Source organism: Aythya ferina (assembly GCF_964211825.1).
Source record: "Aythya ferina genome assembly, chromosome: 4".
NCBI lineage: Eukaryota > Metazoa > Chordata > Aves > Anseriformes > Anatidae > Aythya > Aythya ferina.
Genome location: NC_140300.1, coordinates 42,987,700 through 43,000,947, shown reverse-complemented (window position 1 = coordinate 43,000,947; position 13,248 = coordinate 42,987,700).

Sequence of the window (13,248 nt, the reverse complement as noted above, 5' to 3'; positions counted from 1 at the left end):
AAGTGTCTCAGTTGCACTGGGAAGCAACTAGCATGATCGGAAGTTTAAAATACAAATTCTGCCAGGAAATAATAAAATAATTGTGGTTAGAGAAGGCTTAAAGGAAACATGATAAATCTGTAAACAAAGATAAAAATTGTATTCGATTATTTTTGATGTAGATATCACAAACATGCTGAAACTGCAGCAAGGGGAATTGGGATATTTAAGCACTGGAACAGGTTAGTTTCTGTGATCCCCACCATTGAAGTTTCTTGTTCGGAATCTACTTCATGTCTCAGATTCATTTATATTTTGATCAGAAAGAGGAACTATTCTTGTCTGTGAGGTTCTATTCTTATGTTGTGTCTCTACAAAATACCTTTTCGTACCTGAAATAACTTCATAACCAAAATGATTTTGTAACAGAAGTGAATGTGAGTTGATAATATGACCCTCAAAATGTAGTATTATGGGGAGATGGTAGTTATAAACATTCTTATCTCCCAGTCTTGTTTCAGCAACACAGGAAATACAAGCTATATAAATTCATATCCTCACACATGAATTTATAATTTTTCAAAGTATTGTGCAGTGAGAGAAAAGATTGCTTTTCCAGGTGTTGTATGGGTTTTCAGTGAACTAGCACTATGGTTTGGGACTAGTGCTGTCTCCAGAACACACACAAAACCCCTTGTTTTCAGCAAGAGGATGTGCGTGAAATGCTACTAAGAACCGAGCTGACAGGGTTCATCTTCACTAAATATTGAGGCTTCTAATAGCAGAGAAAGGAGCAACAAAGCTACCCTCCAGAACTTGGAGGTAAAAGCTGTACTCGTAGCATTCTCCACTACTGGAAAGACCGATGTGTTGACTGATTGACTGTTGATGTCAATCATTATGTACATTCTGCTCTCATGAATTACAAATTTATTTAAAAGAGTTATGTCAAAACATAATAAACTGGGATTATTCCTTACTATATGGAAACCTATAAATAATTTACTAAATTAAAATAGCAAAGAAAATAGACTATTTTATAATTGCTGTTGGAAAACTGTGGCATATTTTATTCATGAATTGTATTTTTATTTATATGCCATTAGCTTCATAGGCTTCCTCATTTTTCTTACTTTGTATTATACAAGTGTTGACCCTCAGTGATAACTAGGCTGTCCATCTTGGCTGCTTAGAATTTCTCTGTGGGGTGGGCAGGATTAAACGCAAATTCTTCCACAGTCAAAATCACTGATTTCCCCTCTTGTATTGCGTGTTGTGGTAACGTTACTGTCAGCCTTTTGAGGTGTGCATCTGATAGAGCGCTGCTGATTAGTTCACGCTCTGCTCTGGTGGTTACTCACACCAGCAACCTTACTAATGCATTTTTATGTCATTTTATTAAAACTTAATGAGACTTAAAACTCAATATGTTTTCTTGAGTGTTACCAGTACTAGACTTTTTTCTTTCAATTTTCTGTCACACTTCTATCACAAGGCTGTCATTAGTTCTAAGATATTGATCTTAGGGAAATGCTGCCATCACATTCTGATTACTTTATTGCTTCTTTTGTGGATGATCACTGAAGGGAATGGCTGTTCAGCTCCAGAAGCATTTGTAGAGAGCAGTTTCGGTGATACTTTAAGATGTGGCTTCTTTGTTTTCAAGATTACTTAGATTTTTTTTGTTAGCTACCTGAGGACTTGTGAGCTACTTACTATCACTAGGCTGCTTTGTATTTTAAAGCGTGAGCTCCTGTTGCAGTGAGTGGACATGTATTTGCCTAGCAAAGTTCTGGCAGAGTTTTATACACTTATGTATGATGTCTCAAAATATATTAAGCAATGTAACAAGAAGGGGCTGTGTAAAAGGAAGTGGTGAACATGAAATAATCGAGTATAAATAATCCTCATACACAATTCCTCAGAAGGGCACATCTATCATTCCTGTGATTTGTTAAAATATGGAAGGAATGTATGCCATGTATTTGGAAATTCAGTAAGATGTTTATGAAGTCTTCTTGCCTGTTGGTTCTCAAAGGAAGGATCTTCCATCCTGTTGAATTCTGTGACAGAGAAACCTTTCCAAAATTTTATCACATTTGACTCCCAGTAACAAACACATGACATTCAGGTTTTAACTAATTCAGTATACCTCTTGGTGAAAAGTCAACACTCATTGTGATGTTTCTATAACAAAGAGGGCCGTTTGGTATGATTTGTTAAGGAAGCCCTTTTTTTCCAGTGAGGGTGACCGAGCAATGGAACAGGCTGCCCAGAGAAGTTTTGGAACCTCCCTCCTTGGAGACTCAAAAGCCATCTTGGGCAACCAGCTCTAGGTGGCCTTGCTTGAGCAGGGGAGTTGGACAAGTTGACCAAGGTGTACAAATTTATAGAGAACAGCATTACCTGCAACTCCTTTCTCCTTTACCTATTGCATGTCTTTTTGTTGAGAAGTTAACAGATTTTTACCTAGAACCCTATTTGTTACTGTTGAGTTTATGACAAGGATTCCCAAACTCTGTTATCTAAGTTATTCCAAGAAATGATGTGGCCTGGTAGAGAGGCAGGCTGTACTGCTGCTTAGGGGGTACTTGCCATTACAGCTTCTGTTAATGCTGAATCAGAAAATAGGTTTGTGAATTGTGACCAAAAATCCTCTACCATCTCTTACCTTTCAGCTATAGCATTAAAATGCAGTATATGTACCCATTTGGGATTGTTAACAGAGCTTCTCCTGATGAGATTTCTCTCTTTATTCACTCCCCTTCAGAGGAGAGAATAATATGGGGCTGTGTATATTCCTGAGCAGTACAGAAAAGGAGGGACTTGCCTTTTCATCTCAGTTTTAATGTCAACGTGACTGAAACATTAGCACTGCCAGTAACGTACATTGAACGTGAGTCAAGCAGCAGAAGACCATGAAGCTAAACTAAAAACTAGGGAAACTCTTAACTGAGTTCTGGTTTTTGAGCTTTAGCAAAATATATTGAGTGTCCCAACATACCATTTGGAAAACATACTCTCTGAAATACATGAATTGTTATTAGTACTAGAAAATGTTTTCTCATACTAAGATGATTTAAACATTTTGACAGTGAGCAAAATACCCAAATTCAGGCAATAAAATTACTCTAGAGTTACTGAAACTGATTCAGAAAGGGGAAAGAAATATATGAACCCAAGTATGAGGAAAGAGCCACAGGGAAAGGTCAGATCCACAGTCCCTTTCATCCTGCTGTGAAAGTCTGCTTCCACCTGACTAATCCTGGCTTAAGAGAGAACTGCTCTACAGCAAGAAGCGGATGCTCAGCAGGCAAATGGCCTTTCAGTCTATACAGCCTGTCAGGGATACAGAACTCCAGTTACAGTTCTGTTCCTTTAAGAGACAAATATCTGATACTACTGAGAAGACCATCATTCTAAATCTGATATTTCGGTGATCAGAGAATGAGAAATATGCTGAAAGATTTTGCAGCTATACAAAACTATGAACTCACCTGGGGAACAATACCTTCAAGATTTTCTGTAGATGTCCCATATGAAAATAGTAATCATTTACAGCTGTCCACATAAAAAGTCAAAGTTTTGTAAATTTGGCTGTTAAAAAAATACTGTTTTAACATGTTCAGGTGACATTTGATTTACTTCTCTTGATTCTCTTTGATTTTGGTTATTTTCTGCTTCAACAGACAGTTATCTGATTGTACTGCAAAATAAACAAACTTGACTGGCAAAATAAAAAAAAAAAAAACATCAAAACACTATGATAGGTGTGGTTTTGATGACTACATTTGTAGCTTTATTGACTAGGTAAGTACTTAGTAACTTGTATAGCCTTTTAATCATACTAACCAGTTAAAGCTGGTCAGGTAAAAATGAAACAAAAACAGAGATAATTTTTTCCTATTGGAAAATGAAATGAAAGGACAAACTACACTGTTCTTCATTGTATGTGCTGGCTAAGAACAACTAAAATGATACATACTCAGAAATATGGTTTTGTTTGAAAGGTATATAGAAGCAATTTTAAAATCTTCCATGTTCCTGAATTATCTCAGTTTTATTAAATGACATTTTCTTCCAAAATCCCAACTTCATTCTTTGTTGTTCTATAAAGCGAAAAGAAGGAAAGTGCATACATTGAAGGACACGTGAAATTTATTTAGGTAGGCACAGCTGAGGAGGTATCGTGTAATCAGAATGCTACAGAACAGTGTGAGTAACCACTAGGTTGTGCTGTCGGTCTAAAATTGAAGCCCCTGTATTTAAGAGACTGAAGTTTCAAAATTCTCAAGCGTGATGTAAACATAAAACCCTAGTGTTCTCATTTGGATATATCAGGAAAAAAAAAAAAAAAAGTACAAAATACGTGTTTTTGTAAGGAAAGGGATTTGGTATTTGATCTATTGGAAAAAAAATTCCTATTATGCAAGTATCCTTCACAGTCATACATGTACCAAGAGATTAAAGGAATGTCACAGCCACAACCATATTCAATTTACTAAATATCTATTATTAGAATTATTGTTTTTTTTTGTTTGTTTTTTCTTTTTGTTTCTGTGGTAAGTCATCATTTGCATACTATATCTGCAAATACATGCACCATTTTTACACAAAAATAATTAAGTGTGTTCTATATCACAGTATATATTCTTGCTTTTCTGTTGCTTGTGGTAAATGTATACCTGTACCAAACAGTGGTCAACGAAGATTTGTGGATATCTGTTGTTATGCTGAATCATGGGTTGTAAAACAATGTGTGTTTATGAAAATGTAGTCTTCTCAAAATTGTTACCCTGGAAACATTCGATGCATGGTTGTTGAAATTTGCCAATTGTCACAACAATATTTTTTGTATACTTTAAACTAGAATTTGTTTCATGTTAGGCTTTTCTGGCACTTGTCACTTTGTAGTGGCTAACATACTCTTTCAGTTGTGTATGTAGCAAGTAGATTGGTGAGCCACACATGAGAATTTACGGAAGGATCTATTATAGCTGTGAAAGCCAAGATAATGCTGCGAAGGGGGTGGTAGTTGGCAGTCCTTTCAACCTACCGACAATTCTTGCAGGCATTCAAAATCATGGATTTTCTTCAGCAACAAAAGGAGAAAACATCCTACTTGTGTATAGACAACACTTTTCATTAGTGGTAGCAATTAAGTGATCTAATAAGCCTTTTAAAAATTTTTTGTCATTGTTTAACTGCATCATGCTTGTGTACTATTAAATGTAGTATGTCCAATCACTTCTGATGATACTCAGAAAGTGAAGTTTACTAAAGATAAGTTTAAATCATGCTTCCACAGTTATTTACCTATTGATGATGCTAATGGCCTACCAGAAGTGAAAGTTAACACTGCAAAATTTTGTGTATTCTCTGGAAGTAAAAAAAAAAAAAACAACAACCAAAAAACAACAACAACAACAAAAACACAGGATAAACCATTTAAAGAGAAAAACTCCGTAGCTAATTAAAACCTGTCAGCATAACAGCTACTTCATCTGAAGAACATGTTTTCTCTCTGCTCTTAACTTCTGAGAGGCAGGAACTGCATTCTCGTCTGAGAACCAAGAATTCTTCCATTAGAATTCTAATTTTGATACCAATTCACTTGAAGCCTATGACAATTTATCACATGATATATATATACGTGAAAAAGAAATAATATTTGTTTAGGAGCAATATGAAGATTAATTATTTAAATCATTCTGAAAATCAGCCTTATGCAGATATTATGATTATTTCTCAGCAGTTGATTCTAGTCTGGGATGACACCCAGAAAAGGACGTAAACACCTGATGTTGAAGTCAGGTGGAATTTAAGTGCCCTGTATCAAAAATGCAGTCCTAAAAAGTATTTACATATCTGCCACTTCACACTCAAAGTACCTACATTTTTGTGGAAGCTCAGGCATTTTTATCGCGAGGTGCATAATAAAAAGAGCACTCCAGCAATGCTCTTTCATCCTCTCAAGGGTAGTTAAGCGTTAATAGGGCTGAGTAGCCTATTAATTAACCCAGCTAACGTTCAATATGTGTCCAGAAATGAAGCATTCCTCTGTATGTCTCCCTGGAGAGTTCAGTCCAGTAGGTGAGTTCTGAAGATGCCTAGTAGGCTGGGACCCTGCAGCAACAGCTGGCCCCACAGTGGAAAAATCTGTTTCCCTTCAGACTGGAGCTGAGTGCTTAGAACAGACAGAAATGTGGATGAGATCCAGGTTCAATTCCCTCGTCTGTCTGAAAGGGCTCAACCCTTCCTTTGGAGTATGCTGTAGCCAGCAGGCAGCAGACTCTAGAATGTAGGAAAGATTCTTCAGTCTTCAATTTCACTTTCCAATGATGTTCACTATTCACCATTTAAGTCTTGCAGTTAAGATGCATTGGTGAGAAAGAGTAACTTGTCAATTTTTTACAGAAACTAGAGAAATAGTCCTGGATAAGTACAAAAATACTTGGAGGAGTTGGGACTAGAACCCAGGATAGAGTGCTCTTGAGTGAGTGCCTGCTTACTTAATTAGCTTCTTACAGAACATAATGATTTTTATGAATGTTCCACATGCGCGTACTTTCCTGCATGCACTGCAAAAAGATTCTCTATACAGGATTCTGGATTCAATTATGTGAGCCAGGAAGATGAAAATCAGATGTGATATTTAGGAGTGCAGTGCTTTGTCTTTTTCTAGATCTGTCCTAGGTTCAGCAATAGGGATCCCTAATATAGGATAGGACAAACACAAACTCTCTCTTTCTCTCTCTCTTTCTCTCTCTCTTTCTCTCTCTCTTTCTCTCTCTCTTTCTCTCTCTCTTTCTCTCTCTCTTTCTCTCTCTCTTTCTCTCTCTCTTTCTCTCTCTCTTTCTCTCTCTCTCTCCCTCAGTTCCTTTCTGTTCCATTCCTCTCCATGTTTGTGATCAGTTCTTCAAACAACCAGGTAAGAAACATATTTGGAGCCTGATCTTTTTCTTCAGAAATCAAAGGGAAAATCCTTGTGGTGTTAGTCAAGTCAGAATTAGGCTCTGAATATTAATGGAAGAAGAAACATTTTGAGAAGTTTTGTGTATAGTTCCAACTATACTTAGTACCCATGCGTTTTTGCTGTGATTTATCAAACCAGCTATTTTTGCCAAGTCAATACCTATCTCAGTTCTCTAAAACGAATTAATTAAAATTGATTTAAATTCAAATGCTTTGAGATGTGATCTGTTAAGTGTCTGAAAGGGCTGCTAAAATGAGGACAAGAAAAGTAAATAGGCTTTTCTTTCCAGAGTATATGCCTGATTTTGCCGTTATACTGGCATGTATATGTTTAACTGAAATATTTGTAACAGTTTGTGCGTATGACTCGTCAGTCATTATGGAATAAAGTTGTAAAAATGAGGTTTTTACTTGTTGAGAAATGTTGATATAGAGAAATGTGAAGAATTATGAAGATGAAAATAGATTTGATCCTTGCCAACATTATAGGCTGTAGCGTGACTGAAGGATAATATTTGCACTAAATGCATCTCAGATAGATAGCTATTAGTTATTACTGGAGGAAAAAAAAGTTTGTCAATTGCCATGAAAACGCATAAAACCAAAACTTTTCTAATGCAAAAGTGTTATTTGAACATGATAGTATTAGAAGCTCTATGAGTGCCTGTAATGAATTCCTTACTTTTGTGTTGCAGCTTAGACAAATCCCTGAAACAGACCAAAAGACCCTGAACAGGGCCTCTAACAGAAAAAGAAGAAGAAGAAAAAAAAAAAAAAAGAAAAAAAAAAAAAAAGAAAAAGAAAACAACCCAAAACAAAACAAACCCTCTTCCATATTTTAAAGTGGCTTTTTAGGCCTCCTGAGTCTTTCTGGCACATCATTCTCAGACCCTTATGGACTGGGATGCTGCCAAAAAGCTCTTTTCCCACAAAACTTTAGTAAACTTTGAATGCTAGATGCTGCAATACAGTATTTCAAAATACTTAGAATATAGAAATTAGCCTCTGAATGAACCCAGCAATATTTTTCCTCAGTTTTCTTACAAATATAAGAAATTCTTTCTCTGTCTTACACTGGTTTAGAACTTTGCTTTTTTTCCGTTTAAGAATTTGTTTTGTTTTAGCAGCAATATTGCTAGTATTGCTTAATAAACGATATGTGTTTATTCTAATGTAAGGATGCTTTGATTTTGCCAGACATTAAGTCATACTTACATTTAATTGAAACCACATCAAAATGTTTTATAACTATGAAGTATTTCAACTCAAATTACTCAGAAGAAGAAATATACCAAAGGAGTCATGGGCCAAATTAACACTTAGGTACCACAGCTAGCGAAATTGAATCCAAGCAAGTGTGTAGCTTTTTTTTTAATTGTTTTTATTTTTTCGATTCTCATCCATTGCTAGAACTTGTCAAACTTTAGCATTCTTTATCAAATGCCATTGAAAACGGAGCTTTTGTACATAATCACCTTTATTTTCCTACACTTGCCTCTAAGTCCTGTGCTTTCTGGAGTTTGGCATAAGCTCAGTTCATGTTCCAGGTAGTAATACTGTTTGTTCCATGTGTACTTGAAGTAGTCCAAAGCTACAAGACCAGAGATGGAGATTTCTTCTGATGTATTTTGAAATCCATAGACGGTTGCAAAGAAAACTATAGCAAAAGAAGTTCACATTAGTCATCCTGGACTCCTGGTCAGTGTGCTACAGCTAATATTTCACAGTCCTGGAGCAGGAATACTGAACTTGCAGGTTCTAGTTTGTAGAACATTCAAAGAACAACAGGATCATTATCACAGCAGGCTGGGTCCTGTTCTCTGAGCCAGCGCTCCTGGGTGTGTGTGCTGTCCAGTAGATTTGTCTGGGAGTTGCTTTCATGTAATTCAGAACAGAATGTTGAGTCAAATGGTTAAGTCAGTTCTAAGAAGCACTCAGACAATGAAGAAATCAACTCACCTCCTAAGTATCTCCTCCTACCTTGCTTTCAGGGAAAGCTTCAGCTGACTTCCAAGAATCTACTTTAGCATGTAAAACAGCAGTTAAGTCTCTTTCAATTAGAGTTTTCCTAGAATACAGAGTATGTTAATTGTCTTCAAAATTACATATTTCCCTTGCAAAGCCCTATTTTCATTTACTTATATGATTCTGTAATAATATTTTTGTAGTCAAATCTTTCCATGCCTTGTCATCCCAAACCTGATTCCTTTTGGAAATTTTATTCAGCTCCTCTTACAGAGACCGTTAACTATATAATCAGCTTCAAAACCATACACTGTTACAGTTTTTGCAATATTCAAAAAGCAGATATCCTTAACATATGTAAGTACACTTCATAAATTGAATTCATTAGGGAGAAATGTCTTTGTTATTTGGGAGAAAGATGCAAAATCCTGTATAAGTATGCTTTATGTGTATCCATGCACAAACATAGAGCATGTAGAGGCAGTTTGGAACACTGTGCATACACACTGGAAATTATTACCATAGGAAAAATATAATGAATGCATTTTATACAATAGTGATGATAAAATCTACCCTTGTTTTTGTTTCCAATTTTCAGGCAAAGTTTACAGCAGAATTGTGCAATTACATTATTTCTTAAACAATGTATTTCCAGAATATATTAAGTTTAAGAAATGGAATTCAAGTCAGTTCTAACATGCACATGTTGAGCTGTTTACATTACATAGACAACAACGTGTGTATTTTTGTGTTTGTTTGGAACAGAGACAAATGATCAGAACATAATGGATGCTTTTCTTTCTCAAAATTTTCTCAATTTATTTTCACTTATTCAAGCTATTTACTAAACATACTTAACTTGGCCATACTGATACTCTGTTCTTCAAGATGATAGCCACCGTATAATAGTATCACTAGATAGGTAATGCACAAATTTAACACAAATAATTTAAATAGAATAACAAACCATTGAAAATGGGAAATCAAACTAAACATATACTGTTTATACAGGAACGCTAGAAGACAGTGAGAGAGGGGAACTGGAATACCTGGGTTTCTGCAATGATATTGCCAGAACAGATATATTAAAAATTTGGTGGTAGGAAGATGATCATTAGAACAGCATAACAGTGGAATTCAAATAATGTAAGAAAAATATAATGGGTTATGCCAACGGAGAATTGATGCCATATGAAGGATGCCATAGAAGTTTAGAGGTTTTTTTTTTTTTTTTCAAGCACATCAAGACTAGAAAGATAGCGAAGACTGGTAGACATTGAAGGAATAAAAGGAAGCTTAAGGAAGGTGAAGTCATATCCCTATTAGCTAAGTCCATTGCATCCACATTCACTGTATTGGATCATAAGTGACTTCAGTGGTTCTAAAGATCTGATTTAAATGGAGGAAAAGCCTATAGGTCAAATCAACAAGACGGTTATAAAGCACGAGGCAGGATGGTATTTATCTAAATATTCTGAAGAAATGCAAATGTGCATTTAGCTGTAGGTATGTGTGAACGTGCCTCAATATCACAGAAACAATACATAGTAAACATCATGTTCAGCTAGAAATTGAGAGAGACAGATTTCTGAGTGGAAAGATTGACCAAAAATCTGAAGTATTCATCAAACCAGTAGAAACTGTAACAAAGACTAGAATTAATGGCTGCATCTCTAAATATTATGTTTAGAAAAATCTACTCAAGTGTTGTGAAGGGAAGTTATAGCTTACAAAATTATGTCTCTGAGAGTGTCCTTGAACATGTTCAGAAGGATTATCATGTTGGTGTAATCTATTTGGTTTTCCGGAAGACTTTTCACACTATCCGTCTTTAAGGACTTAAACCGTCTAACTTTTGATGATACAAATACAGTGTTAGGAATTATTACAGAGGAATAAAGAACAAAATGTTTTAATTATGATTATGGTGCTGCATCTAGGTCATGTTGGACTCTCTTTTGTCCCTTCCATCTATAAAATATAATAGTAGAACTCAGGAAAACACAAAATAGGGCAAAAAGATGATCATAGGCAGAGGACAGCTTTCATTCAACATAGAAATAAACAAATTGGTCAGCCTGGAAAAGACATCTGACATTGGCAAACTCACGAGCAGAAGGGCAAATATGGAACAATTATTTACTGTCTCTTTTAATACAAGAACTAGAGGATATTGAATGAAATTATCAAATGGCAAGCTCACTCATAGCATAGTTTCACACAATCTAGCAATCACTTAGATTGCTGGATTCATTGCCTCAAGATGCAGTGAATACCAAAGGGCTGCAGATGTTCAAAAAGACAAATTCATGGAAAAATACCTATCACTTACTCCAAATACACGTATTTTCCGCTCAAATTGGTGAAGGCTTAGTCAGTCTACCAGTGAAGTGTATGCTTATACTGCCCTTTCACCCTTCAGTAGGTATCTGTTACAGATCATCACAGGTGACAGGAAGGTCTGACTCAGTATAATTGCTTTTAGGTTTTTAGAGTATATGATCATTAACACAGAGGCTTCCCATACCCCAAAACAGGGCTGACTCTTGTGCTGGTCAGGAATGTATTAATTTCATAGGGAGAGTTCTAAACTAATCTATTTTTATAGCATTAATTTTTTCTTATATCATCATAAAAAAAAAAAAAGACTTCTTTTACTTTTGAAGGACCTCTCAAGACAGTGGCTGATTCACTCCCTAAAATTTGTTTTATCAAGACAGAATGTTTTAAATCATTATGGTATATTCTGAATGCGATTATTCCACATATAATCACGCTACAGTCACATATTAAATCCCCACACTGTGATGCTTAATATCTCCATGTGTTTGCTCCAGACTGCATTTCTCTTTTTTCCTGCCATGTGCCAATTGCAAACACATCACTTACTTGGTGATCATTGTCACCTGGAGGTCTGTTTCCACAATTCCATCTTCCCATTAGACAGCAGCTTCTTATTATCTTCTTCAGATGTATTCCTTTCCCTTTTTCACAAATTGATACCATTTATCTTCTGCCTATGCTTTTCTCCTTCTAGGGTTTAATCTATTCTATGATGTTATTATAAAATTAAATTGATTTACTTCCTTGTTTATAGTAAATCCTTCACTTTCTAAATTCTTTTTATTTTTAGAGCAATACTTGTAAAAGGTGGCAGTCTGATTGTCCTAAAACATAAATTCTCTAGCTAAACTGAAGTCATGAACAATATAGAAAGAACTGTAAACTCCCACACATTGCTGGGTTAATAGACTTCAAGTTTGATCTGAAAGGGCTTTTTTCTAGGCATGGTTTGTATTGGTGAATTTGAAAAGCAGCTCTTCTGCAACTACATAGATTTTTTTTTCTTCTTGTAAAAATGCAATTTGGGGGCACGATGCTAGTTTATGTTAGGTTCCTCTTTAAGGATAAGTTATAATCTAGTTCTAAGTGAAGTAATTTGGGTACCAGTAACCATTAATTGCACTAGCATGTTATATCACGTTTGCTGTGCTACTGAGGTAAGTTTTGGCTCTTTGAACTGAGCTTTTTGCCTCTGTACTGAATTTACAAATACCAAATCTAGATTAAAGTTGATTTTTCTTCATCTGTTTTTCAAACGTGTATTTTGTCAGCCCTGGAACTGTTTGCAATATGAATGTTAATCCATTGCAAATTAGACTTCCAAGTCACTGATGTTTATCTAAACATTAAAAATTTTACTACATTTAGCTTACTGAAGGATTGTATAAAATCTTTTGCTTCTATGATGTGAGACAGACACGTTCATCTTCTTATTCACTGTGATTCTAAAGAGGCTTTGAGGAAAAAAAAATAAATGATATGAAGCCTTTCCTAGGGTGGACAAACTCAAATAGCAATATTTAATTGCTTTTATTTTTCCCCGTTAATTTTATTTTGTTTCCTATTTTCACCTGCTCCACAACTGTTACATTTTAATTGCTTTATTTTCAAGAACTACACTGACAATATAAGGTATGTTCACATTAGACCTTTTGGTACAGGATAGTAAAGAATAAGGCCAGCTTTAGGCTTGTATAGAGTAAACATTTAAGCAATGGAAGTAGTCAGTTCAACTTAAGTTAATTCATCCTGCTTCTTGGCAGTGATAAGTCAAGAAAAAGAAGGGACCTCAGAGAGAAGGACAAGATATAGGAGAGAAATGAAGGATAAACTGCAAGCACTGAGCACAAGAAATTGGAATTCAATACACAATTTCCAATTTCTCTAACTTGTTTACGAACTATTTAGAGAAAGTTTCTGTTATCTCTTGAATTTGCAGAATTCTCAGGGTTCTGCAGTTTGGATAATGAAAACCAGTTAACGCAC